Source organism: Medicago sativa, chromosome 2 (assembly GCF_051527215.1).
Source record: "Medicago sativa cultivar Bolivia chromosome 2, Bolivia_mono, whole genome shotgun sequence".
Classification (NCBI taxonomy): Eukaryota; Viridiplantae; Streptophyta; class Magnoliopsida; order Fabales; family Fabaceae; genus Medicago; species Medicago sativa.
This window is the reverse complement of record NC_140750.1, coordinates 25,753,414-25,778,207: the sequence shown is the minus strand read 5'-3', so window position 1 is coordinate 25,778,207 and position 24,794 is coordinate 25,753,414. Positions and strand designations below refer to the sequence as shown.

The 24,794-nt window shown below is 36.2% G+C and overlaps 1 non-coding gene across 1 annotated transcript; it reads right to left on the bottom strand.

Annotated features, from left to right (window-relative positions):
* Positions 1-4,831: 4,831 nt before the first annotated feature.
* Positions 4,832-4,937, bottom strand: LOC146945800 (small nucleolar RNA R71). The gene has a single exon (XR_015029542.1). It is a non-coding gene; the product is annotated as a small nucleolar RNA R71 (small nucleolar RNA).
* Positions 4,938-24,794: the final 19,857 nt, after the last annotated feature.

Below are 24,794 nucleotides of genomic sequence, written 5' to 3'. Positions count from 1 at the left end.
TGAATGTTAAAGAAAATGTTAAAAAATGAGTGTTTCAAGAACATCAAGTTTGTGTGGTATTTTCTTTAAAACCACTTTCACACAAATTTGGTAATTTTTTATCCTAAAAATCCGAAATTCCAATATTTAATATTAGATTTATTATTATTTTTCTGGAAAGGCATATTAGTTTAATTAAAAAATATAAATAACAATTAAATTAATAAAAAACGGCTAATAAAACAAATTAATAATGGAGTTCCAATTTTATTATTAAAAAAAAAATAACAATGGTGAACATCACAATTTACAACTATATCTTCCAACACTTAGATATTCAAAATACAACACTTAGATATTCAAGGAACGATAAGAATTAACAATAAGAATAAGAAACAATAATATGCAAATATATATGTATACCATTGCCATATATCTCAAGAATGGGAATTAAATTGCCTAGCTAGCTAAGAGCTATATATTTCTGATCTTCTTGGAATGTTTGGCTTGCGAACGACAAATACAGAAGCCAGATCGTGAGGGACTTGAAAGAATACTTGAGATGGTGAAGCTGAATTTTTGTTGCTTAGTGTTACTCTTGCTTTCTTTGGAGCTGGTGGACAAACCAAAAAATTATGGCTACTTTGACCTCTTGATGAAGTTGGTGTGTGACATTCTTGTTCATCCTCTTTTAGAACTTTCTTTGTTGTCTCTACCTCGGATACATGTTTCAATGTTTTAGAAGCTATGGTTCTTATGGGAGTAATTGGTCGAAACTCTTCCAACATTTCAAGACCCATCTTCTTGGTTAGCTCCAAAGCAATATAGCTAGTAGCTATATGGCTTGTATTACAATCTAGGGAATTCGCTTAAAATAGAACCAACTTTTTTTCCTTCTTCTAGAAAGTGTGTGTGTGTGGGGGGAGAGAGAGAGAGAGAGAGAGAGAGAGAGAGAGAGAGAGAGAGAGAGAGAGAGAGAGAGAGAGAGAGAGAGAGAGAGAGAGAAGGCGTGCAGAGTGAAATGGAGAAGGTGATGATGATTAGGGGTGCTGAAAGAGAGACAGATATATGAGAGAGACAGGGTGTGGATGAATTGGTGGGGAAGTTGCTTTATAGGGTACACATGGGATGAAGGGAATGATATAAAGATGAAAAAATAATAAGAAAAATTAATGATAACAAAGGTAAGAGAAAATGAAAATTGCAAGAGAAAAAAGGGAAAAGCGAGGGAATGCAAAATAGAAAATTGTACTCATTGTAGTAAGCATCAACAAAAAATTCAGCAAAAAAGTGTTTTACTATAATATAAGTGGTATTTAAACCTTTTTTTTTCCTTTTGTAAATTATTATATCATGCAACTACAGGTGGATCAATGTTTTTGTGGTCACAACCATAAATTTAAATGCTTCCAACACAATCGAAAATGGAAGAAGATTGAAACAGCAAAAAAAAAAAAAAATAGACGAAATGACAATAGTAATTAAAAACTCTCACATAAATAGAGGAGTTATAGATCAAACCCCGACCACGACGTCCAAACTATATAGAACAATTTCGGCATTTTTTGCAGGTTGAGTTATTGAATACATTGGTAATGTGTAATTTTATAAGTTCAAATGTATTGAATTTGTAGTTGTGACCATGTAAGAGTTATTTGTAATACAAATATTTCAATATAATCGAAATTTATTTAAGTGGTTGACATCTCTTAATCTTTATAAATACTTTTCTATATGTAACACAACGGCCATAAATAAAAATCTTATTCAAATATAATATTAAGAGATTCAAATATCTAAAGGAAAATGTTACTTCTCAATAAAAATAGCTTCAAGAATTTTTCAAGAAATAGTTGGCAAATTTTAATTGGATGATTTATTTGTCCACTTCCTATTTTTCAGCCACACCTCCTTGAATTGTGGCAAATAGTGCATTGTGATTGATTATTCTTTATTCTTGAAGAATTCTTGATGTTATTTTTCTAGAGATATAGCATTGTTCACCGTAATATTATAGGTAGCACACCATCGCATATCATGTGATGTGATCCATTCCTCAAGGATTTCATTTATGGAAGATAAACATACATAAGAAATTTGGTGGATTCACCAAATATTGGTCCTATCAAAAATGAAATCGACCAAACTTTTTAATATGCTTTTGTCTTTCATTATTGGTGTCCTCCTTAAATGTTTGTTCGATATTTTAAAATTAATTTGTTACATTTTTGGTGTTAACATTTTCTATTATTTTTCTTCAAAAAAAAAAAAAAAACATTTTCTATTATTTAAAAAGATAAAAAGTAATGCAGGAAGGAAGCAGAAACAGCACAACATTGCATCTGACAGCACATGATGGGTAGGTTTAGCTTCGGATCATGTGGTCGCTCCCACAATAATAGTGAATTTGTTTTGTCTTTTCCTGATCTGCATGTCAATCATTCCATTTGCCTTTGCTTCGCTGTTCAGATTCAATCAACCACGTTCTTCTTTTTATACTTTCCCCTAACTTCAGGTCAACTTAACTTACTATTATTGCTTTTCACGTTCTTCTCACACTTTTCTTCACAATTCCTCTTGCTTATTCTTTCGGCATATATAGTTTTCAGTTCTCATCAATGTTTATTTGATCTATTAACTAGACTTTTGACCCCTGTGACGCACGGGTCTTGTCGACTATAATAGAGACATGAATAATCTTAAATCCGTAGGTAGATCAATAAACACAAATTAGATTATTAAAGATACAATATTACAATCAAATTTGTTTTACTATGTCCTTCAATGACACTTGAATCTTATTAAATTTTACATTTTAGTTTTGAAAAACTAATCAATTAAAAAATGTTATTTTATTTTATCACAATATATTATTGGAGCATTATCTTTTTATTTTTTTAAAAAAATTATAAAGAAAAAAGATAAAAAGAATACAATATTATATTGTTGTTGATGACATGTTGTCATTACATAATTTTTAGGACTTATTTTGACATTTTGATAGAGTTCTAAGCAATATAAAGTATCCAGGAGATGTTAAAAGCAACAAATTTGGAAGACCTGGAAGCTGCCAATCGTATTGCGATTTTCACCATCGCAATACGATTTCTTGAAGTCAGAGAGCATGTTTTTGAAGGAGCTGAATCGCAGTACGATTCAGCCAATCGTGATACGATTTCAAGAAGGGCTTTGAAGGTAATTAGGGTTTAATGAAGCCATCGTGATACGATTTGTGCCATCGTGGTACGATTTTGGGCGATCAAAATTTGCCTATTTAAGCTGAAGTCAGTCTCAAACAAAGGGGATTATGATTTTGGAGAGCTAAAGTGTGATTTTAACACCCAGAAGGCTGCAGCGGAGAGGATTTCATCATCTCTAACCCAGTTTATGTATGTTTTAATTCTTTCATTGATTATGCTATTTGTAAACTCAATTATGAGTAGCTAAATCTCTTAGAGATTAGGTCAGAGATGAATCTATGTAACCCTAATTGAATTATGTTGCTGTGAAACTCTATTGCTTATTAATGAATTTCTAGTTTTTATTCAATTCAATTGTTCTTAATGCTTTTTATATCCTGATCAAATATAAACATGATTTAGTGAGAACGAATGACTACTGACCATAGCTTTCGACTTAGACCTAATTGAATTGTTCTAATAAACATGGTTAGTCTAGGAATAGATAATCGTTTGTTAGTAATATTAGGTTAACGTTCATAAAACCTTCAAGGATTATTAGACCACCTAAGGAATTAGGGGTTGTAGTTTAAGAAGAGGGTCCTAACTCAAGGGATTGATTAGGGCTAATTTGTTAACTATCGTGAAACTAGAGAATCATTAGTAATAATAGGTGCAGTAACCAATTAGGGGAAACATAGAGGATTCGACAGACCTGATCTCATCTCTCTCCATATTTTCTTAATCAAATCTATTTCTTTTATTTGATTTCATAAAATCAAACCAAATCTTCTGCCTAATGGCAAACCAAAATAAACTTTTATACATCCTATTTTCATAACGCAATTGAATTATTGAAGTTAAAAACAGTCCTCGTGGGATAGTTATTTTTACTACTTCGATAGTATTTGGTGCACTTGCCAAACGTCTATCAAGTTTTTGGCGCCGTTGCCGGGGACTGTTGATTTATTTCAACAAGGCAATTACGTTATAATTTAGGATTTTTGCAATTTAATTTTCTGTTTTTATTTTATTTTTCTGTTTTAGTATTCATTGATTACTTTGCATTGTGCAGTGCTACTAAGGTATTTTGCTGTTTATGCGAGGTAAAGTGAGCTCCGACGATCTCGAATTCAATCCAAAAATTGAAAGGACTGCTAGAGCACTCTGGAAAGCTGTCCGGTTGCAAAGGTTGTCTCATTCCGTTCCACCGGGTGTTCGAGAACAAATACCGGAGCAAATCTCTCTTGAATCTGAAAAATCTGCTTCTCCTAAATCTGCTATCATGGAAGGAGTTGTACCACCGAGACCAAAGCTAGGGGACTATGGGTTAGAAACTCATCGCGGTCAACTGACCCACACTTTTCAACCAGCTAACCCCGTTGCTTTTGACATCAAGACCACCATTCTCAACGCTTTGAGGGACAAACAATTTGATGGGACTAAAGCTATGAGTCCACATGAGCACTTGAGCCGCTTTGCTGAAATTTGCGAAATTTGTGTGCAACCAGCCACCGTGACTGAAGCACAAAAGAAACTAAGGCTATTTCCTTTCACCTTGACGGGAAGAGCAAAAGATTGGTTGCTAACAATACCAAACGGGACTGTCCAAACATGGGAAGAGTTAGAGCTGAAGTTCCTAGAGAAATATTTCCCTATGTCTAAATATTGGGAAAAGAAGATGGAGATCTCTAACTTCAAGCAAGGAGAAAGTGAGTCTTTGTATGATGCTTGGGAGCGATTCAATTTGCTTCTTAAGAGATGCCCTAATCATGAATTCACGGAGAAATAATGCCTCCAAATTTTCACGGAGGGGGTGACACCAAACACTAGGATGTTCTTAGATGCTTCCGCGGGAGGTAGTCTTATGAGCAAAACTGATCATGAAGTTCAAGCCCTAATTGAAAACATGGCGGGTAATGAGTATCGTGCTGAAGCTAAGAAGAAAGAAAGAGGAGTGTTTGGGGTAAGTGAACAAACTGCCATCTTAGCCAACCAAGCAGCTATGAACAAACAAATTGAGGCTCTAACTAAGGAGTTTCAAGGCTTCACTTTGGCTCACAAGCAACAACAAGTATCTGCAATCAAGTGTGACTTATGTGGTGAAGAACATCCCAATGGTGAATGTGTACCAGAAGGATCTAGTGAGGAAGCTAACTACATGGGAGGCTATCAAAGGCAAAATCAATACTACACTCCAGGAATCAACAAGCATCCCAATCTAAGCTACTCAAATAACAACGCTTTGAACTCTCAGATGCTTGCTCCTCCACAACAACAACAAAGAAAGCCTTCAGCTCTTGAGGAAACTATGATGAACTTTATGAAGATGACTCAAGGAAACTTTGAGGAAATGAAGAAAAGTCAAGAAGCTGAAAGAAAGAACAATGAAGCTTCCAGAAAGATGCTTGAAACTCAATTGGGGCAATTGGCTAAGCAATTGGCTGAACAAAACAAAGGCGGATTCTCAGGTAACACTAAAGAAAACCCTAAGAATGAGTCTTGTAATGCTATTGAATTGAGGAGCAAAAAGGTTTTGACACCTTTAGTTCCAAAAGCTCCAAAGAAGGCTGATGATGTAGTAGAGGAGATAGAGGAAGATGGTGAAGTTGAAAAGAATAATGAGGGTGTAGTTGAAAAAGAAAATGATCATGGAGTAGTTGAAAATGAAAGGAAGAAAAAAATAGAGGGAGAAAAAAGTGAGAAGTTAATAGATGAGGATTCAATCTTGAGGAAGTCGAAGAGTCAAATCTTGAAGGATGAAGATAAACCACAATTTATTCCATCATATGTGAAGCTTCCATACCCTCACCTAGCCAAGAAGAAAGAAAAGGATGAAGGTCAATTCAAGAAGTTCATGCAACTTTTCTCACAACTTCAGGTGAATATTCCTTTCGGTGAAGCTCTTGATCAAATGCCATTATATGCTAAATTCATGAAAGACTTGTTGACTAAAAGAAGGAAGCCTAAGGATGATGAGAACATAGCACTTTCAGAGAATTGTAGTGCTATTATCCAAAAGAAGCTACCACCTAAGCTGAAGGATCCTGGTGCTTTTACTATCCCTTGTTCCATTGGACCGGTAGACATTGGTAGAGCTTTATGTGATTTGGGAGCAAGTATCAACTTGATGCCTCTTTCAATGATGAAGAAACTTAAGTGTGGGGAACCAAAACCAACAAGAATGACCATTACTTTAGCTGATCGGTCAATCTCTTATCCTTTCGATATACTTGAAGATGTGCTAGTCAAAGTTAATGATTTGGTATTTCCAGCAGATTTTGTGATCTTAGATATGGCTAAAGATGAAGAAATGCCACTCATTCTAGGAAGACCTTTCCTTGCAACTGGTCGTGCTTTGATTGATGTTGAAAGGGGAGAGTTAATGTTGAGATTCCATAAGGAGAAGGTAGTGTTCAATATCTTTGAGGCAATGAAGCATCAAGATGAGAACCCCAAGTGTTACCGAATTGACGTTGTTGAAGAAACAGTAGAAGATAACTCCCTTGAATTTCAACATATTCAACCTATGGAAAGAGCAATTGTTAAGTCTAAAGAAAGTAAAGAAGTGGTTGAAGATGTTGGGGTGAAAGAGGGTGTTAAGCAACTTGAAGCAAGCACAGAACAAATGCAACAACAATCATCAGGAGACATCCTTGACAACAAGTATGGGGGATTGGAAACTTGGAACAATATGACTAAGACTACTCTCACTGATCCATGTGGTATATTTGCTTATAAGAAGATCCCCTATGGAATGCATAATGGGCCGACTACCTTTCAATGGTGTATGCTTTCAATTTTCTCTGATACAATAGAGAGAGCTAGGAGGTATTGTAACAAGGGGTTGGTAAGAAATAAGCCTTCTTATGAAACTGTGAAGCTGAGGAAATCTGGTATACAAGAGACCTTAAAGGGTAAAGAACAAAAGCTGAAATTGTATCGTGAAGGTGGACTCCCAAACAATGAAGAGGGAGAGATGTCAAATGATCCTTAGGGATCGTCATCAGTCAAGCTAGTGACGGTAAAGAAGCGCTGGGTGGGAGGCAACCCACTGATTTATTTTCAGGTATTATTTATTGCTTTCATCTTTTAATTTTTCTTTTACAGCAAAACACAAAACGGGCAAAGGATCTTCTTTCAAAGTTTTTAAAATGTGCAAAGCCCTACCAGGAAGATTGTAATACAATACTGATGTTGTGTCACAATCTCCTCTTCAAAGAACACTTATTTCTCAATAGTGGAAGTCCAGGAAAAGTTTCAAATTTTAAAAATATTTTCATTCTGACTTCACAAAATCGCATTACGATTGTAAAATCGTGATACGATGGTGAAGTCAAACACCTGGACTTTGACTGACAAAATCGTATTACGATTGGGGTATCGTAATACGCTTGATGGAAAAATTTTGCACCCTTTCTGTTTTAGACAAATCGCACTACGATGGGCATAATCGCAATACGATTGGACCAAGAATTTAAAAAAAATAACCGTTACAAACTGCAATCGTAATCGCAGTACGATTCTATCAGGTTCTATAAAAACCCAGCAGTTGCAGGCACAACCCATTCGTCCCTTTTTCCTAGTGTTACTCTGCCCAAATTTCTCCAGAAACCCTAACCACGAAATCCATCCAATTTCTACCCATTTTTCATCTTCCTAACACTTCGCAACACCAATCCATTTAACATCCTTCATCTTCATCCACGTAATCCAACCAATTCATCATACCCTTTTCACCAAATTGTCCAATTTTCATCAATGGCACCCAAACAACAACAAGCCTCAAAACCATTAAACCGACAACAATCCAAGCCTAGGAAAACAACCACCCAACCTTCATCTAGCCAAAACAAATGCAAACGAACCGCCGTCCCACCAACAAAAGTTAACCGGTTCATTTCCGATGATGCTAGAGAATGGTTTGATTATTGCAAGGGTTTTGAAGTGGTGGGGGAGAGAAAATTTGATGTGGTAAATCTCACAAAGTATCCCATTTTCGACACAATGCTTCGTGAAAGAGGATGGGAAGAATTGAACAACATGGTGCTAGAGGAGAATAACAAGTCTGTGGTGATGGAATTCTATTCAAATGCTAGTTTCATGGAAACGAAATATCAGTCATATGTTAGAGGGAAGGTGATAGATTTTAGCCCTGATGCTATAAACAATTTGCTTGGGTTGATTGCTCTGGAAGAGTGTGCGGTTCGGAGGTTGGAAAGGGAAGCGAAGAAGTGGGGTGATGATCGATGGGCCGAGTTGCTTGCTCAAATGTGTAGGTGTTTACGTTGGATTTTCGTAAACAACCGCTGGTTTACAAATGGTAACTTGCAAGATCAACCAGTAAATCTTAGGACATATTGTGTTTGTTCTTGTTGTTAGAAATTCTGTGTCTCTGGTGTCGAAAATATAAGAAATATGATAAAAACAATCGAATTCAATCCACTTGAACTCAATCGAACTTAATAAAGTAAAGTGCAAGAACACTTAAAGAAAAAAATGTAAATTGTATTGATTAAACAAAAGTTGGTACACAGATTCATACATTGCAACTTGTGACTCGTTTCTCGCTTCCATACGGATACTTTGAGTGTAAGTTTGTATGATGGAATTGTGACCCGTTTTTCCTATGAAAAACTACTATTTATACTAAGTCTAGAAATAACTACACTTCTTTGAAATTCAAACTACAACTGCCACAAGTCGACAGTTTTGCTTATTTGAAAACAAACTTAAAATACAAACTGACTTAAAGAATAACTGTTGATAACCACCTTCGAAAACTGCTCTGTCGAAGTCTTCTACCATCTTCGAACCTAAATTTGCTTTCAATACAACACTCTGTTCGAATCTTCTTTAAATCTAGGTCAACTATACTTTGACCACATTTATTACAGCTAGTAAAATATATTGGCTAACAAATTGCCCCCCAGAAACGCCATTTTCGATTTCACCGAAGAAGAAAAAGACGTTTTTGAAAAAAATAACTAACATTCTCCATCGAAATGAATGATGTCAGTATTTAATTCAAAACTAATTCAAATTTCCTTTAAATACTGACCCCACAATCTTAGTTAGTGGGCCACGTTCTCTAATATTGGAAAAGACGCCATTTTTAATGGTAAAACTGTCAAAATAAGATCTTGACATGTGTCATGATCAAAGGTTCATATAGAAACAAACTCACCTTTACTCTTCTCACTTTTCACCATTTCATTTTCACTTTCACTGTTCCTCTTCTCCGCCAAAATTCTCTCAAAGAAAAAGCTTCGAATTTTCTGCAACTCCTATCTTTAAACACGAAATCTTCACTATTCATCAACTTCTCACAAAAACATTGAAACAATGACAAACGCAGCAGGAACTTCTCATGTGAATCGCGAAGAACCCATTGATTTCACTGAAGAAATCGCCAATGCTGCTCCTGCTTTTGTGAACGAACCAGAGATCAATGAAGCTGAAAAAGCTATCTGGAAAACCCAGGTAATCATCCCTTGTACTGATACTCCACATGCATTCTTAGGCCCCATTTCTCTAGAACCTGAAACTCCAGAAATTAACTCTCTTTTTCCATGTATTGAAACTCAACCTCCTTTAATTTTCACAAAAGGGCCTTTTGACCTAAGTTTTGTAAAATCCAAAATTAGGACTGAACCAAAACCTTCTCCAGAATACATTGCTTGGTTAGACAAAGTTCAAAAACAAAAGGGACAATTCTGGAAGGAGAAAGGGATTTTTGATCTCATCCAAATATCTCGATATGGTCCAAAATACCATAATGAATTGATATTTGCTGCTTTACATTTTTGGAACCCATCGAACAACAGCCTTCACTTGAAATGTGGAATGCTCACTCCTACCCTTTTAGATGTGGCCGGCCTTACTAGCTTAAAACCAACTGGATACACCTTTAATCCAGATGTTACCACCTCTCAATACTCAGTAAATTTCGATAGCCCTGCCTATGGTTTGTTTATAGCTAACAACCATGATACCAAATGTGCTGAAGTATCTGCAGATGAACATGTAGCTTTCCTGACCTACTGGTTATCTATGCATGTTTTTTGCTCAAGGTCAGTACAAGTCCCTAAGAAATTCATGTGTCTAGCTAATCAGTTACATGAAGGAACAGATATCTGTTTAAGCAAACTGATTCTAGGTTCTTTGTATGAAACCCTTAACCATACAACTAATAATCTTAGAGATTATCCCCGAACTGGTGGGAATTTAGTTGTATCAGGACCCATATGGTTGTTCCAACTATGGCTTTTAGCCATTTTTGGATCAAAACTTGCTTCGATCCTACCTTCCTCTTACACATCAGCATACTCAGAAAGGACCACTGAAGGTATAGGCTTAGCTATGTTTCACCCTGATGGGAACAAATCTTCGCAACAACTTTTTGAGAATGCTTACAAAACCTTGCTTGATTGTCCCATTTTCACCCCTATAATGGCACCATTTACCACTAGGAAATATGGACCTAACTGGTTCAAAGAGGATTTTCCCACTACTTCGAAAACAGCCAACAAAACAGAAATCAATGCTATATGGGAAGCTTATTTGACCCCTACCTATCTATCTAGCAGACTTACACCTGGTAGCCCTTATGGAGTATATGGTTACCAACCTAACCATGTAGCTAGACAGTTTGGTATGGTTCAATCGAAACCTAGCTCTTTGTTCAAAAGTATAAGTGAATGGAAAATTCCTCTGATCGAACCTGTGTGGAAATCCATAATTCAAGCCAAGAGAACAACTGTATTCGAGCCTACATATTTCTCAACATCATTTGCATGCTCTGAAACATTCTTTCGATGGTGGCGAAATTATTACATACGCCAATCCAATCGAGGGAATCCTGATGAATTGCTGCCTCAACTGACCAGTACTTTTCACACTTTGCAGAACAAAGACAAGAAGACTAGAGGTACGCACATTAAAGAAATTCAGCAATTTCAAAGATATTATCAAACAGCATATAACCCTTTACATCCAAGGAGGACAGTATATTATGCTGCTCAGACCTTGAGAGACAAAATTCGAGAAAAAATTCCAGAAACAATTTTTCCCCCTGGAACACCCAATAAATATCTTTATGTTTTAGAAAAGAAAATGAGACTAGCAAAATTTCCATCTTGTAATCTTGCTTTGGCCTTTAGGCCACCATACCCAAAATGGTTACTTTATAATTTCAAAATCCCACAGAATAATTTAGTAACCTATGCTAAATGCAATTTATATCAATATAGTGGTGAACTTGGCTATGAATTATCCCAAGTTCGAATCGAAACTCCCAGTATCATGGGTATGATTTTTTCCTTTACTAAAATATATTAATACTATTTTTAGAAAAAATAGTACTTATCTGTATAATCACATATTTCAGCTTTGCCTTTAACTCCAGGAGAAACAAAGCTCGATGATGCCAGCACCCAGAACACCTCAAAAAGCAAGTCTGACAAGAAGAAAAAGAAAGTTTCCCAAACTAAAGAAGTTGAATCGAAGAAATCTGAGGCTGCATCGAAGGAACCTCCTAAATCAAAGGAACCCAAAGTGAAAACAACTTCATCGAAAAGACCTTCTAGATCGAAGAACAAGAAAGAACATGCAACTGTCGATCTCTCTGATGATGATGACGAGGTGGAGATAACTAAAGAACAGATCGAAGCTTCCAAAGTAACACTTCCCAAAGTCAATACTGAAGGAAGAAGGAAAAGAAAACAAGAACAAATATCACTTGTCCAAGAAAAGGAAGTCGAAGTGGAAGCTTCTGAAGGTTCTCCCACCATCTCACCATCTAAACCATTCAAACGTCTTCGAAAGAATTCTCACTCTAGTGCTCATTCACATGTTGGTGATAATGGTTCGAAGGTATTTTATCAAAACCATATTTTATACGAAATATTTCTAAGTGTCTTGTTTTAAGCATTTATCTTATTCTTTTTAGGGTATCGAACAAGAACAAGCTAATCCATCACAACATGGGCAAGACCTTCCTTCTTCGAAGACCACTTCACCAATTGCTGAAGACAAAGAAGATGAGCATGATGATGCTAGCAGTCCAGAAGGTCTTAAAGTGAATCTTTCCCAACAACAACAAACAGAAACACCCACTGATGACTTGGTAAATGATGAATCACTCAACAATGATCAATCTTATTCTGCACCCACCCTTGGAGATAATGTATCAAACTTTGCTACTGAAGATACAAAAATCACTACTCGACAAGATGCTCCTGGCGATGCAGAGATGATTGCTTAACAAGATACTCCTATGATCGATCTGGAAGAAATCGATCGATTGGCCAAAGATGATCCTTTCAACGCTTTTGCCTTGATAGCTAAGAGTAATACTCTTTTCTCAATTAGCACTGGCCAAACTTCTGATTCATCCAAGGGAAATCCCTCTGAGACTTCAAAGAACAACCTGCTAGCAGAATTTCAAAAGAAGATCATCGAAGCCAACTTGCTAGAGTTGATTGAAAAGGATGCTGGAGCTCTTGCTGAAATCAGGAGTTTATTTGAAAAGCTTGGTGCTCTCCCAACTGGTTGGAAATTTCGAAACCTGTTTAACTATCTTGAACCAATGTTGGAGAGTGCTAATCAAAACTTCCAGAAGAGGAAAACTGATCAAGCTCAAATGGGAGAGAAGAAAGCGTATCATGATCAAATTGTGATCGAACTGTCATCCTTCCAAGAGAAATTTAAAACTCTTCAGCAAGAAAGAAACAATGCGAAGCAGCAAGTGGTTGACATCGATGCCAAGATTAAAGAGCTGGAAGCTCAGAAAGCTGAAATTTTGGCTAAGGATGAAGCCAGAAATCAAGAAGCCAATGAAGCTGTTAACAAATTCAAGCTCTCCAAGGAACTAGAGTCTACCATTGCTCAACTTGCAAGTGACAACCATGCTCTCGATACTCAACTGGCTGAATACAAGAGCCAAATCGAGAAACTCATCTCATCATTTGAGATTTAGTTCTGTTTCTATTTTATTCTCTAAGACTTTTATTTTATTTCAGCCTTATCGAATATCTTGGTCTGTAATGTCTTTATAACAATTTATGGACCATTTTCTGTTTCGAATGACAATTTCTTTTCAATCATCGAAATTCCTTTCTTATTTTCTTATATCGAATTCAAATTTTATTTAAATCCAAATAAGATTGGAACAATTTCCAAGACATTTTAATGATGAGGAAACAAAAAAAATAACTTTTTTGTTTAACCCAACAAGTTAAACTTGTCTAGGAAGTTGAAAAGAAATAAAACAAATAAATGACCTTTTAACACAGATTAATCCTTTTAAAAGAAAACCTTTAAAACTTCCCTCAGATTACAAAGTTAAGTAACCATTGGCCATCAGAATAACTGTTCCCACGTGTCATCATCTTCAAAGCAAGAAGAACCGTCTGATTGAACCACTTCTTTCAACTTCCCTCCCCTATAAATATGATTTTCCTTTTATAAAAATCACTCTTTTCTTTGTTTCGTCTGAAAAAATCCTTCTTACTCAAAGCTTTCTTTCCCAAATCATCATGACCACCATTGATAATCTGAGTGATGATCTTTTAGTCAAGATTGCTGCAAAGATTGCTGCTCAAAGCAGGAAAGATCTTTTCGCCTTTCGCCATACCAGTAGCAGGCATTGGCGTGTCAGTGAGGATTCTGAAGTTTCTAGGGCTTTTGGAAATGATGTCCTCTACTTCCTCTACGACCCCAATGAATGGTACCACAATGCTATGGTGGCTCATTCTAAGTTTGCTTTTAAACTTAGACTCTGGAATCATGGCAACGCCATGTTCTGTATTCTTCGAAGCACTCAACACATGTTGGATGCTAATCCAAACATTGAAGAAATGAAACGCCTCCTCACTACTGCTATCAACGCCACTGGCTCTCTGAGTGCAAGGTACTACCGTCTTCTCATCAATGCACTCTACATGCCTATGCCAGAAAACATCCTCGAAGACTTCGAAGATCTTGCATGGACACATCGATTGGCAGAATTTCGAAGCGACATTTTGGGAGGGACTTCAACTTATCGATTTCGCTGTCCTTGGTGGAATAGGCCCATGCCTATTTGGCTTACTAGGCGTCGTTTTTGCAACGACTACCACAACTGTGCAGGAGATGGGAGAATTGGAGGCTGGTATGCACTTCTACTTGGGCCAGATCATGAATACTACTTGGCCAATGCTTGCTTCAGGTGTCGTCTCGATACGGAAATTCGCTGGTTTCTCGATCGTTTTGGGATTGTAACTGAATGGTGAAAACCATCTTTAAATGCTTTTAGTCTTTAAGTATTTTATGTTTTCTTTTGTAATGGTTTTTCCATTTTAAGCATTTCGATGTAACCTGCCCATCAGTTGGCATTTTTAAATTAATGCCAAGTTTTTATTTCGAATCAAATTACTCTTGTGTAATTTTAATTTCTCGTAACATCGGTTTATATTTTTTCAAATATTTACCGTTTATGCGTAGAATTCTCTGATCTTCTTGTAGTTCTTCGATCTCATACGCATTATTCGAAAAAACTCTTAGAATTTTCCATGGTCCTTCCCAACTAGGAGACCATTTTCCTAAACATCGATCCTTTTTATCCATAGGCAAGATAACTTTCCAAACTAAGTCCCCTTGCAGGAATAATTTCGATTTAACTCTTTTGTTATAGGCTTTTGCTATTCTTTCTTTTTGCTTTGTAAGCACTTCTAAAGCCATTAATCTTTCTTCATCAATATCTACTAATTCATCCAACATCATATCCAAATATTGATTTGTTGGAATTTCGATTTGTCTTTGAATTCGAGTAGATTGAAGTAAGATTTCTGTTGGCAATACAGCATCATGGCCAAATGTTAATCGAAAAGGAGTAGTATTTATAGATTCTTTAGGAGAAGTTCGAACTGCCCATAAAGCTTCATAAAGAAACTCATGCCATTCTTTGGGTTTTTTCTTTTGGCTAGCTTTTCTTTTGATTATAGTAATCAAATTCTTATTTGCTGCTTCTACCTGACCATTTGCCTGAGCATAATATGGTGTTGAAGTCAACAATTTATATCCTATTTCTTCAGCAAATTTTACCATCTTTCGACCAGTAAATACAGATCCTTGATCTGTAGTAATAGTTTCTGGTATGCCAAATCTATAAATAATAAATTTTTGAATGAAGTTTATAACTTCATCTTGAGTAACATCTTTTAGTGAAACAGCTTCTATCCATTTAGTGAAATAATCTATTCCAACCAAAATATATTTGTAGCCTTTGGATGACTTAGGTTTGATTTCCCCAATTACATCTAAAGCCCATCCTCTGAATGGCCAAGGTTTCACTATTGAATGTAATTCACTAGCTGGTACTTTTTGAATTCCAGCATGTTCTTGACATTCTTTACAACCTTTAGCAAAATTTATGCAATCTTTTAACATGGTTGGCCAATAAACACCTTGTCGAAACAAAAGCCATTTTATTTTATGGCCTGCTTGATGTGTACCACAAGCACCACTATGAGTATTCGATACAGCCAAATATGCTTCTGCTTCACTAAGGCATTTAAGTAAAACTCCTTCTGGAGTCTTTTTAAATAATTCATTGCCTATTATCACATAACTCAAGGCTCTATATTTGACTTTTCTACAAGTTGTGCCATCTGGATTTTCCAAAAAATTGACTATGGGTTTTCGCCAATCATTATCATCCAAATTGTTAATGACCAAAATTTCAGAAAATTTTGCACTCTGAAGGTATCCTTGAGATGCTTCCATGCCCCCAAGTTTTGGTCTTAACAATTTGTTAGGCACAATATCTATCGAATTACGCTTTGTTTTAATTTCAATAACCTCTTGCTCTTGTTCCTTCGAAAGTTTGTATCCAGAAGCTAATTGAGCTAAATCATTAGCTTCTTGATTTTCTGCTCTAGGAACATGTTGAACTTCAATTTGAACAAAATGTTTAAGTAATGCATTAACTATAGTGTAATACATTATCAAAGTTTCTTTGAGGCATTTATATTCTTTTGTTATTTGCTTTATTACTAATTCAGAATCACCTCTAATAATTAAACATTTTGCCCCCAGTTCGAGCAAAATCTCTAAACCATTTATTAAGGCTTCATATTCTGCCTCATTATTCGAACAATATTGGCTAATTCGAAATTTATATTTGGTTACTTCATTTGTTGGTGAAACAATAACTATACCTATTCCAGAACCATTTTTATGACTAGACCCGTCGAAATACAATGTCCATGGAAATGTTTCGATGCCCCCAGTCACAGGTTCTTCAATGGAATGATCAGCAATAAAATCAGCCACTATTTGGCCTTTCACAGTTTTCAAAGATTGATAAGTTAAAGAATATTCTGTGAGTGCCAAAGCCCATTTACCAACTCTACTATGCAGAATAGGTTTAGATAACATGTGCTTAATAATATCGAAATGGGAATAAACATAAACATCAAAAGGTCTTATATAATGCTTAAGTTTCACACATGAGAAATACAAACAAAGACATAATTTTTCACTAGGATGATATCTTGTTTCAACATCACTTAAAACTTTACTAAGATAATAAATGGCTCTTTCTACACCATTTTCATCCTCTTGTGCTAACATACTCCCTATAGTTCTTTCAGATGATGCTATATATAACTTCATCTTTTTGTCTTTCAACAAAGGTGAAAGAATAGGAGGATTAGATAAATATGACTTTATGTCTTCAAATGCCTTTTGGTGTTCAGGCTCCCATCTAAAAATTTCCTCTTTCTTTAATCGAAGTAATGACGAGAATGCTTGTGCTCTGCCACTTAGATTAGATATAAATCTTCTGAGGAAATTTATTTAGCCTAATAAAGACTGCAACTCTTTTCTGGTAGAGGGTGCTTTAGCCTCCATTATAGCTTTAGTCTTATTTTGATTGATTTCGATGCCCTTTTTATGGACAACAAATCCTAAAAAATCACCTGCACAAACACCAAACGCACATTTTAATGGATTCATTTTTAATCCATATTGTCTCATCCTTTCGAATGATAAACGTAAATGTTCTAAGTGTTTGTTTTCAGAAGATGATTTCACAACAATATCATCAATGTAAATTTGCATAAAATCTTCAATTAAATCATGAAACATTGAATTCATTGCTCTTTGATATGTAGCACCAGCATTTTTAAGACCAAATGGCATTACTATCCACTCATAACATCCTAATGCCCCTGGGCATCGAAATGCTGTTTTAGAAACATCTTCTTCAGCAATAAATATTTGATTATAACCTGAATAACCATCAAGCATACTCAAATATTCGAAACCTGCTGCAGAATCTACCAACATTTCTGCTACTGGCATAGGATATTCATCTTTAGGAGTGGCGAGATTTAAATCTCTAAAATCAATACAAACTCTTATACTTCCATTTTTCTTTTTAACAGGAACTACATTAGCTAACCAATCAACATACCTTGCAGGTCTGATGAAGCCACATTTGAGGAGTCTTTCGATCTCTTCTTTTATTTTTGGTAGAATCTCTGGTGCAAACCTTCTTGGAATTTGCTTCACTGGTTTCTTGTCTGTCCTGATTGGCAATTGCAACTCTACAACCTTTCTACTCAAACCAGGCATTTCATGATAATCCCAAGCAAAGCAATCCTTGTAATTTTTCAAAAGCGCCACAATTCGATCTCTGAAGCTCTTAGGAATCTTTGAACTTATGTATGTTGGTCTTTTTACAGAACCATCTCCTATATCCACTTCTTCAAGAGGATCTTGGGCCTTCATTTTTATTGTAGATTCCATTGGATCTTCTTCAAAACCCAAAGGTTCATCATCGTAAATACAGTCTAATTTTTGATCATCAACGAGGTCATCAGAATTATTTTCTACTGAAGTATCGAAGACCTCTTCTTCTTTGGCTGTTTCAACCAAATCGAAGTTTTTCTCGGCTACATAAGCCGTAATCTTTTCCCATATGCTGGGCTCAACCATTGATCAATTATTGATATCCCACCCAGTTGGTGAGATTCCATTTGCTGAATATCCTTGGTCATCAGTAACCCTCTTGTACGAAGTACTTCTTGTCTTCAGCAAATCTGTTTCCTTTACAGGTATCTTCTCATGGCAATCTTCATTGTTCACCACTACGAAGTCATCATCGAATGCAGTTTTCCAACGAAAGCCCCATTCTGGTGCAAGTTTTACAAAGAATTTTTCTTCTTTAGTCATAGAACTTGATGCATCATTTTCCATGAATGGTGCAATATATTGAAGCTGTTTGTCAAAGTTCTTTTTGTTGATATCTTGATTATCAACTTCAGCTTTGAAATAATAACTCTGATCAGCCTCAATATTCTCTACCAAACCATCTTTCCTCCAAATCACAATCCTTTGATGCATTGTAGAAGGAACTGCACCTACAGCATGGATCCATTCCCTCCCTAATAATGCATTGAAATTGGCTTTAGAAGGAACTACCAAAAACACAGTTGCTCTGGTTATGCTTCCTACTACCAATTCTAGTTCGATAGCACCAAGAGATTGTCCAGTAGATCCCTCATAATTAGTGAGCACTACATTATGTGGTTTCAAATCACATTCATAAATACCAAGTTTCCTTAGAAAAGATTGTGGTAGGAGATTAACAGTAGCACCACCATCTACTAACACTTTGTTAATTCCAACACCATTTAATTTAGCTTGAATAAACAAAGGCTTTAAATGAAGCTTCATGCTATCATCAGGTTTTTCGAACACTGCATGTTGATCTTCGATGCAGCCATTGTTCATAACATAATAACACAGAGGCCTATGACGAGCCATTTCCTCAGTGAAATCACATTCATCATCATGATTGGCCTTCGAAGATACATCATATGCATATTCAATTGGTAGTACAGAAACCACACATATAATGTCAAGACTTGGTTCAGAATCTGAAAAAGTAGAAGTTAGAATATCATCATCCCCTTTGGGGATGTTTAAAGCAGAAGATAATGGAGGGAAAATTCTTTCAGTAACTGGTTTTTTAACCATTTCGAAAACTATTGGTTGTTTTCCCTTACTTTTGTCATCATTAGTGACATCTTTCAAAACTCCTTCCTTTTTCTGGCGTTGAAAACGGCGCCATTGAGTTCTAGTCATAGGATTCTTACCTTTATAGTTATTTTTGTAAGCATATTTGTTAGGATTAGAACTCTCTGGTTGGTCTGGAACTTTGACAGCTCTTTTTACCCATTTTGTTGGTGGTGCTGGAGGCGCAGAATGACCAGTTTTCTTGCCCCCAGAGAAAACCCAAGTATCAATAGGAGACTTCGATGAAGGAACGAACGTCTTCTTATGGTTCTTCACTAGATACTTCTCTGAAGTTTTCATCTTGTAAGGAACACCTCTTTTGTTAAAGCCAAATTTAGAACGGTTCTCGAACCACCCTCCTTTACGTTTTGTTTGAGGTTGATATCCTTCAACTGATTTCGCAGCTTCTTTATCGAACACTGCACTGCATCGAGGACAAAGCATAGCATTGGTGTTAGATATTTTACATCGGTTTAAAAAATCAACCAAATCTTCTTCAGCCTTTGGATATGCTTTCTCCATTTCCTTGGCCAATTGATCTTCAGTAACCACTGGCTCTTCAATTTGATGGTCCTCAGTAACCATTTCTGCATCAATATTCTCTGAAATTTCCACCATATTGATAGAAATACCAGCAAACATGGATTCTGCCACATTGGCAGAAACATCAGCAAACATGGACTCTGCCTTTTTCATAGGATCTCCATCCACTTGCTGTTTTGATTTCTCTCCAAATTTCAGCCTCCCTTCATCAAGAGCTTTTTGTACAGAATCCCTGAAACGAGTACATCGAGATAGGTTATGACCTAAAAAACCATGGAATTTACAAAATCCTCTTTTCTTCCTTTGTTCCAAAGGAGGCAACTTCATATTAGGTGGCACTAATATTATGCCATCATTAACTAAAAGATCAAAAATTTCTTCACTTTTAGTAATATCAAAAGTATAAGTTTTAGAAGGATATTTGTCACTCTTGGGATCTTCAGGATTTTTTCCATTGGATGGCCTCAACATTTTACAAGCATATGGAGGTCCATCTTTTAATTCTGCTAGGTTTATATCATTGTCTTCAACGATATCTAAACCCCAATCGAATTCGGGTTCACTATCTCCTGTTTCTATATAGGCAATTTTTTCCTTTTTAGGAAATTTGTTATGAGTTCTAGTTTTTTCAGCTTTAAGTCTTTCAACTTGTCGAACTCTGTCTGCCAATTGGGCCATGTCTCTTAAGTACTGGGTATCTAATTTCTTTCGAACAGAATAATCGAGGCCACCAGCAGCCATTTCGACCAATTCATATTCTGGAACAGAAGTAAAACATCTAGCCTTAAGGAAACGAAACCTATTGAGATAATCATCGATTGACTCATGACTTTTACGTCGAACACTGGCCAATTCTTTCAAACTAATCTTAGATTGACCCATGTAAAATTGTTCATGAAAGGCTTTTTCTAATTGGTTCCAACTATAAATTGAATGAGGAGGTAAAGTTGTAAACCAAGTAAAAGCATTTTTTGTCAAAGAACTTGGGAAATATTTCATTCTCAAATTTTCATTTTCTGCAATATTTCCTGCTTCCATGAGAAACCTAGCAATGTGTTCGACAGTAGATTCATTAGTTTCTCCAGCAAATTTGGTAAACTTTGGAATTTTCCAATTTCTAGGCAATTCAGCGTCTAAAACATACTCAGACAAAGGAGACACAAAATTTGGTCTATGTAAACCCATATTAAAACCATTTTGGGCTAACAAAGCCTCGACAATACCCGCTATATTATTCTGACCATCGAAATTGTTTCGACGGGCTTGTAAAACCACTTGATCGGCATCTTGGTTTCTATTAACCAAAATGGGTTGTCTTTCAGGTTCTGCCTGAACTTGTGGTTGTACTACTTGTGGTTGGACAATATTTTCATGATTTCGAACCACTGGTTCATCAGCAATTATTTCAATTGCCCTCAAATTTCGATTTTGAGGCAATTGGGTATTTTGGATTGGTGGAGCGCCAAAGAAATTAGCAATTCTTTCCATTTGATCAGACAACCTTTGATAACTAGTGCTGGTGTCTCGAATTAAAGGATTTATGACAGTACCAATTTGTTGGGTCATCATATTAACCATATCATGATTAGTTTCTTCCATAGTTTGCCTAATGGCAGCCATAGAAGCATTGGTTAAATTTTGTTGGGGACTTCTATATGTGGTAGATACCCCAGGGCCAAAAAGTTGTGGTAATGAAACATTTAAATTTTCTGAAAACATATTACCACTAGTTTGTAAGCCTTGCATCAATGATGATGGCATACCATATGGCATTGATCTATGATCCCAAACTCCTTGAATAGAAGTATTATTTGGATAATCATGGGAAGTTTGGGTAACCATCGAAGGCATAGCTTGAGAAATTACTGTGGCCATCGAAGGCATGGCCTGAGACGATGTTTGAGTGGCTGTATTACTAGTTGGAACAGCCTGTCATGTTCTAACATTCCCTGGGGATGGAACATCATCTTCAACCGTCACTTGATCCACATCTTCATTTGAAGATGTTGGATTTGTTTTCTTTTGGTTGTTAGCGCGTGTCATATTAAAAAGCAATTTCTTGTTTCTTAATTGCATACACAACAAAACAAACCAGAATTAAAAGAAACTCTAACAAAAACTATAAACAAAAAGCACAAACGGTCCCACTGGGCGTGCCAATTTGTTTACGTTGGATTTTCGTAAACAACCGCTGGTTTACAAATGGTAACTTGCAAGATCAACCAGTAAATCTTAGGACATATTGTGTTTGTTCTTGTTGTTAGAAATTCTGTGTCTCTGGTGTCGAAAATATAAGAAATATGATAAAAACAATCGAATTCAATCCACTTGAACTCAATCGAACTTAATAAAGTAAAGTGCAAGAACACTTAAAGAAAAAAAGGTAAATTGTATTGATTAAACAAAAGTTGGTACACAGATTCATACATTGCAACTTGTGACTCGTTTCTCGCTTCCATACGGATACTTTGAGTGTAAGTTTGTATGATGGAATTGTGACCCGTTTTTCCTATGAAAAACTACTATTTATACTAAGTCTAGAAATAACTACACTTCTTTGAAATTCAAACTACAACTGCCACAAGTCGACAGTTTTGCTTATTTGAAAACAAACTTAAAATACAAACTGACTTAAAGAATAACTGTTGATAACCACCTTCGAAAACTGCTCTGTCGAAGTCTTCTACCATCTTCGAACCTAAATTTGCTTTCAATACAACACTCTGTTCGAATCTTCTTTAAATCTAGGTCAACTATACTTTGACCACATTTATTACAGCTAGTAAAATATATTGGCTAACAGTAGGCCAGGGGCAACATGGAAGAAAGCTAGGATGTTGACGTATGCCGAGTTCTTTCCCATTCCAAAGGCGTGGGCCTCGTTTGTTATTCAGACGCTTGAGAGCACATCTTGCTCTTCTGAGATTCCTCTCAAGCGAGTGCTTACTGTGTCTGCCATTCTTGACCAACAACCAATCAATGTTGGTGAACTCATCGCCAACAACATTCATGTGTTTGCAAAGGGAAACAATTCGGTCTATTGGCATGGGAGCATGATCAATTGGCTATGTGAGAAGAAGCTGGTGCAAGAGTTTGAAGGTGATTTGCATATTCCTACGGTTAAGCCCATCACCGACAAGACTATGGACGTTTTGATGAAGAAGTACGAGGAGTATACGAGGAGGAGAAGCGGTGCACCTGAAGCACCACCACAGCAGCAGCCACCACAAATGGAGAAATGATAGGGTAGTAGTCAGCAAAGTTCTTATCCTCCGGTCCATCCTATGGTTCTAGAATACATGTTCAGTTCTGCTAACTGGATGAATGAGACCTCTGATCTCATGTGGGTAAACCGTCCAAGGTTCTCCGCTGAGTTTGCTGCAGAGGCACGGATGCATAGGAGGCCTATCACTGGGTCTTACGAGAGGTTTGACAAGTCAAGGGAGTATATGGATGCTTACTTTGATCGCCAGGAGCGATATGCTGCGTTCATGAAGAAAGAAATCACTGACGATTTCGAAGCAGGGGAGAAGGCTGATGCTGATGACTTCTTTGAGGGGATACCTGGGACTGGTGGTGATGATGATGTGGACATCGGACTGGACCACTAAGGGTCCAGATTTGCTTGTTTTAATTGTTTTTGTTGTAATTTTATTTTCTTTTGAACACTTTATTTCATTCCGTACTGTTTTTATTTTCATGTATTGTCAAAAGTCCGTGAACTTCTAATTTCCCCGTTTGTGATAAATTTGCACTTGTTTATTATTGACGAATTTGTTTGTTAGTTGACTCTTTACAGTTTAGTAACAAATGTTTGATCAAAGTGATAGTCCAAAAGTTCAAAAGGAGGAGTGACTTGGTATCTCAAAGGCGAAGTGTACGGCAGTAAAGATAGGTAGTCACAACTCCCAGAAATCTCAGCCATAAGGTTCATTGCCAAATTTTATTTTTCAATTTACATATATTAGAATATTCCATGCATCTACATTTCTAGAACTTGCGATTTTTCTCTATTGTTGATTTATCTTTGTCATTAGCACACTGAGGCAAAAGTGCTTGGTCCTGTGAGCCTTTTGAAGCCTACCCTGATTTTAATTGTTATATATTATCCATTTCTTAGCCAATTTGAGCCGGTAGGATTAGAACTTTTTGTTCGGTGACAAACTACATTACAAGCTTAGAGACTTTTAGGACTTTTCCCTCATTGTTTTTTCTGAGTTAGGCATTGTAGAATGTTGCTAAAGATTAAGTTTGGGGTTGCTATTGGAATTTGCAACCAATTAAGTTTGGGGTGGGGGTACTAGAGAATAAGAGAACAAAGAATGAAGAATGAACTTTATCAATGAAAAATACACACAAAAATGGTGTATAAAAAAAAATGAAATTGAATGATGAAAAGAAAGGGATAAAACATTGAAAATTCAAGTAACTTCAAACTCGATTGTCCCAACTGTTAAAAATATTCTCTAGTACCTTTGCATTGATTGTTGTTTCATAAGGTGAATGAATGAAGGATTGAATGATGTGCTTAAACTTCCGTAGGAATGCCTAACTCAAATTTTGTGTAGCCTACTTATCCAAATATTATCCCACCTTCACCTAAGCCCCGTTATAACCCTTAAAGACCTCAAAGTGTGCATTGACATTGATTTTGATTGACGTTTAGAAAATTTTCAAGCGTATGGTAATATGTAGATTTCATGTCGACTGTGAACCCTATTCAAATTGTTGCGTGGAGTTGTGAATTGGTGGATGCGAACAAGTCAAACTAGCTCATCTTTAGCTAGTAAGGAGATTGAACTTTTTGGGTACTATTACTTGATCAGGTATTTGTTATTTTACTGTCGACTGTCAATTTTGCAAATGAATTCCTTGAGGACAAGGAATGGTTTAAGTTTGGGGTTGTGATGACATGTTGTCATTACGTAATTTTTAGGACTTATTTTGACATTTTGATAGAGTTCTAAGCAATATAAAGTATCCAGGAGATGTTAAAAGCAACAAATTTGGAAGAACTGGAAGCTGCCA